The sequence below is a fragment of the Lolium rigidum genome, chromosome 6 (genome assembly GCF_022539505.1).
Source record: "Lolium rigidum isolate FL_2022 chromosome 6, APGP_CSIRO_Lrig_0.1, whole genome shotgun sequence".
NCBI classification, from domain to species: Eukaryota; Viridiplantae; Streptophyta; class Magnoliopsida; order Poales; family Poaceae; genus Lolium; species Lolium rigidum.
In genome coordinates this window covers 155,002,300-155,007,999 of record NC_061513.1, presented here as the reverse complement: position 1 = coordinate 155,007,999, position 5,700 = coordinate 155,002,300, and positions in this window count along the sequence as shown.

Below are 5,700 nucleotides of genomic sequence, written 5' to 3'. Positions count from 1 at the left end.
GTTAAAGAACGACTTCTTATTAATGACAGCACCTGCTTATTTATATCCCTTTATGATTGCAATGTATTTTGTATCACAATTTATCTATGTGCTACTCTAGCAATGTTATTAAAGTAGTTTTATTCCTTCTGCACGGTGTAATGGTGACAGTGTGTGCATCCGTGTTAGTACTTGGTTTATGCTATGATTATGATCTCTTGTAGATTATGAAGTTAACTATTGCTATGATGGTATTGATGTGATCTATTCCTCCTACATAGTGTGAAGGTGACGAGTGTGCATACTATGTTAGTACTTGGTTTAGTCGAATTGATCTTTCATGCACTCTAAGGTTATTTAAATATGAACATTGAATTGTGGAGCTTGTTAACTCCGGCATTGAGGGTTCGTGTAATCCTACGCAATGTGTTCATCATCCAACAAGAGTGTAGAGTATGCATTTATCTATTACGTTATGTGATCAATGTTGAGAGTGTCCACTAGCGAAATTCTAATCCCTAGGCCTTGTTCCTAAATATCGCTATCGCTGCTTGTTTCTTGTTTTCTTGCGTTACTACTGCTGCGTTACTACTGCTTGTTTATTGTCCTGGGCAAAGCACTTTTTCGAGTGCCGTTGCTACTACTTATTCATACCACCTGTATTTCACTATCTCTTCGCCGAACTAGTGCACCTATTAGGTGTGTTGGGGACACAAGAGACTTCTTGCTTTGTGGTTGCGGGGTTGCATGAGAGGGATATCTTTGACCTCTTCCTCCCTGAGTTCGATAAACCTTGGGTGATCCACTTAAGGGAAACTTGCTGCTGTTCTACAAACCTCTGCTCTTGGAGGCCCAACACTGTCTACAAGAATAGAAGCTCCCGTAGACATCATGCATACGAGGGGAGAACACTTTATTATCTTGATATTAATGTGAGGGATCATCTTATAATGCTACCGTCGCGTTCTAAGCAAAATAAGATGCATAAAGGATTAACATCACATGCAATTCATATGTGATATGATATGGCCCTTTAGTCTTTGCGCCTTCGATCTTCATCTCCAAAGCACGGACATGATCTCCATCATCAACGGGCATGATCTCCATCATCGTCGGCGTAGCGTCAAGGTCCATGGCGCCGTCTTCATGGTTGTTCACCTCATGTAGCAACTATTACAACTACTTTGAAATACTACTCAACATGAAATTTAAAGACAACCATAAGGCTCCTGCCGGTTGCCATAATACAATAATGATCATCTCATACATATTCATCATCACATCATGGCCATATCACATCACCAAACCACTGCAAAAACAAGTTAGACGTCTCTAATTTGGTTTGCATATTTTACGTGGTTTAGGGTTTTCGAGTGAGATCTAATCTACCTACGAACATGAACCACAACGGTGATACTAGTGTTGTCAATAGAAAGAGTAAATTGAATCTTCACTATGGTGGGAGAGACAGACACCCGCAAAGCCACTTATGCAATACAAGTTGCATGTCGAACGTGGAGCAAGTCTCATGAACGCGGTCATGTAAAGTTAGCCCGAGCCGCTTCATCCCACCATGCCACAAAGATGCAAAGTACTCGAACTAAAGACAACATAAGCATCAACGCCCACAAAACAATTGTGTTCTACTCGTGCAACCATCTATGCATAGACACGGCTCTGATACCACTGATGGGATTCGTTGCATAGAAAACAAAAAAATTCCTACCGCGAGAACGCAATCCAAGCCAAGATGCAATCTAGAAGACGGGAGCAACGAGGGGATGATCGAGACTCACCCTTGAAGATTTCCAAAGCCTATAAGAGTAGGCTCTTATTGCTGCGATGAGACGATCACTTGCCGCTTGCAAAAGCGCGTAGAAGATCTTGATCACGGTGCCACGATCGGGCAGCACCTCCGTACTCGGTCACACGTTCGGTGTTGATGACGACGTCCTTCTCCCCGTTCCAGCGGGCAGCGGAAGTAGTAGATCCTCCTCGGAATCCCGGCAGCACAACGCCGTGGTGGCGGTGTCGATGGAGAACTCCGGCAGGGCTTCGCCTAAGCGTATGCGGGAGTTGTATGTGGAGGAGGGGTGCTAGGGTTCGGGAGAGGGGTGCCTTGGGCGCCGGCCATGAAGGGGGCAGCCAAGGTTGGAGGCAAGAGTGGCCGGCCACCCTCCCCTTGTCCCTCATTATATAGGTGGAAGCCCCAAGAGTTGTAGTCCAAGTCTTCGAATAAGACCCCAACACCAAAACTTCCCAAAGGTGGGAAACCTACTCAAGGGGAAGTCCTACTCAAGGTGGGACTCCCACCTTTCCTTGAGGTGGGGCTGGCCGGCCACCAAGGTGGAGCCCACCTGGGACTCCTCCCCTTTAGGGTTTGGCCGGCCATGCTAGTGGAGTCCCTCCGGGACTCCACCTTCCATAGTGCCTTTCTTCCGGACTTTTCTAGAACCTTCTAGAACCTACCATAAATGCACCGGATCATTTCCAAACTTGGAATATGACTTCCTATATATGAATCTTATTCTCCGGACCATTCCGGAACTCCTCGTGATGTCCTGGATCCCATCCGAGACTCCGAACAAAACTTCGAACTCCATTCCATATTTCCATATCTACTTAAACGACATCAAACCTTAAGTGTGTCACCCTACGGTTCGCGAACTATGTAGACATGGTTGAGACTTCTTTCCGACCAATAACCAATAGCGGGATCTGGAGATCCATAATGGCTCCCACATATTCAACGATGACTTTAGTGATCGACTGAACCATTTACATACGATACCGATTCCCTTTGTCACGCGATATTTTACTTGTCCGAGGTTTGATCATCGGTATCTCTATACCTTGTTCAACCTCGTCTCCGACAAGTACTCTTTACTCGTACCGTGATATGTCATCTCTTATGAACCATTCATATGCTTGCAAGCTAATTAGACAACATTCCACCGAGAGGGCCCGAGTATATCTATCCGTCATCGGGATGGACAAATCCCATCGTTGATCCATATGCCTCAACTCATACTTTCCGGATACTTAATCCCACCTTTATAACCACCCATTTACGCGAGTGGCGTTTGATGTAATCAAAGTACCTTTCCGGTATAAGTGATTTACATGATCTCATGGTCGAAAGGACTAGGTAACTATGTATCGAAAGCTTATAGCAAATAACTTAATGACGTGATCTTATGCTACGCTTGATTGGGTGTGTCCATTACATCATTCATATAATGACATAATCTTGTTATTAATAACATCCAATGTTCATGATCACGAAACCATGATCATCTATTAATCAACAAGCTAGTTATACAAGAGGCTTACTAGGGGCTCTTTGTTGTTCACATAACACACATGTATCAATGTTTCGGTTAATACAATTATAGCATGGTATGTAAACATTACATAAACACAAAGATATATTATAATAACCAATTTATTATTGCCTCTTGGGCATATCTCCAACAGTGGGCCCCTCGAGCGTCCCCCGACTCTGCCCCTTCGCCTATATAATCCTTCCGTCGCGAAAACCCTAGTACCGAGAGCCACGATACGAGAAAAGCTACTGAGACGCCGCCGTCATCAACCCTACCTCGGGGGGTTCTGAAGATCTCCTCCGGCACCCTGCCGGAGAGGGGAATCATCACCGGAGGGCTCTACATCACCATGCCCGCCTCCGGACTGATGCGTGAGTAGTTCATCCTTGGACTATGGGTCCATAGCAGTAGCTAGATGGTTGTCTTCTCCTCTTGTGCTATCATGTTCATATCTTGTGAGCTGCCTATCATGATCAAGATCATCTATTTGTAATGCTACATGTTGTGTTTGTTGGGATCCGATGAATATGGAATACTATGTCAAGTTGATTATTGATCTATCATATATGTGTTGTTTATGATCTGGCATGCTCTTCGTTGCTAGTAGAGGCTGCGGCCAAGTTGATACTTGTAACTCCAAGAGGGAGTATTTATGCTCGATAGTGGGTTCATGCCTCCATTGAATGCGGGACGGTGACGGAAAGTTCTAAGATTGTGGATGTGCTTGTTGCCACTAGGGATAAAACATCAATGCTTTGTCTAAGGATATTTGTATCGTTTACATTACGCACGGTACTTAATGCAATTGTCCGTTGTTTGCAACTTAATACTTGGAAGGGTGCGGATGCTAACCCGAAGGTGGACTTTTTAGGCATAGATGCATGCTTGGATAGCGGTCTATGTTCTTTGTCGTAATGCCCTAAGTAAATCTCATAGTAGTCATCATGATATGTATGTGCATTGTTATGCCCTCTCTATTTGTCAATTGCCCAACCGTAATTTGTTCACCCAACATGCTATTTATCTTACTGGAGAGACACCACTAGTGAACTGTGGACCCCGGTCCATTCTTTTACATCCGAAATACAATCCATCGCAATCATTGTTCTCTCGATGTTCTTTGCAAACAAACATCATTCTCCACACCATACGTTTAATCCTTTGTTTACGGCAAGCCGGTGAGATTGGCAACCTCACTTCGTTAAGTTGGGGCAAAGTATTTTGATTGTGTTGTGCAGGTTCCACGTTGGCGCCGAAATCCCTGGTGTTGCGCCGCACTACACTCCTTCACCAACAACCTTCACGTGTCCTTCATCTCCTACTGGTTCGATAACCTTGGTTTCTTACTGAGGGAAAACTTGTTGCTGTGCGCATCACACCTTCCTCTTGGGGTTCCCAACGGACGTGTGCATCACGCGCCATCAGCGCCGGGAGAAGGAAGAGGACAGGAAGAACTACTTCGATGTCCAAAAGAGGAAGCTTGAGATTGAAAAGGTGAAGGCCAAGACGAAGGCTAGGGAAATTGAGCTTAAAGAGAAAGAAATTGAGCTCATAGCAATGGCAAGGGCCAAAGAGGTGGAGTTGAAGGAGAAGGAAGTTGAGCTAAAACAGCAAGCCGAGGACAACCTGATCATGAACGCCGACTTGACCACCATGAGCGAGGCAAGAAAGTTTGGTTCGAGAAGAGGCAGAAGGAGATTCTAGAGCACAAAAATTAAGTTGACAATCTCAATTTGTAATTTTTATATTTGTTCAAACTATGGCATATTTCGTTTCTTCACCATGCTACATTTTATTTGATATCATTTTATACTATTTGATATTTTTTGATATTATTTATAAGTATGTGTGGCCAAATAGCCTATTTCCCAAGAAATAGGCAAAATGGGCAAATGGGTGGCCGCTGCGCTCGCGCAGCGTGCGACCCAAACAGACAAGCGGACGCGGGACGCGGGACGTTGTTCGCGTGTCCGCGCGACCACCCAAACATCCCAAAACAGAGGGTCCAGCGCGTCCATTTGGATCGCCGCGTTGGAGATGCCCTAAACAAGCACAAGCCACGTGAGGGTGAGGCTGATCCAGGGACACCTATGTTTACACGCCTCATCTTCCACCAGCTGTCTTCATGTTCATGCTCGGCCCAGGCAAGAAATGTGGGCATGTGAAGGCAGTAATACCATGCCCACTGGCATTTAGCACGCTACACAGGCCAGAGAGGACAGAGGCATCCAGAAGCTCTTCCCTCCCCCGGCCCAGAAGGTGGTTTCCACAATTCCACCTAACACTTCCCCTGGACGTCCAGCGATTTTGCACTAAAGTTTTCTCCGCTGAAATTATTTCAGTTCAGTTATCTGGAGAGGATAATGTGGCATCTTGAGTGGAGCTGCGGCAGACG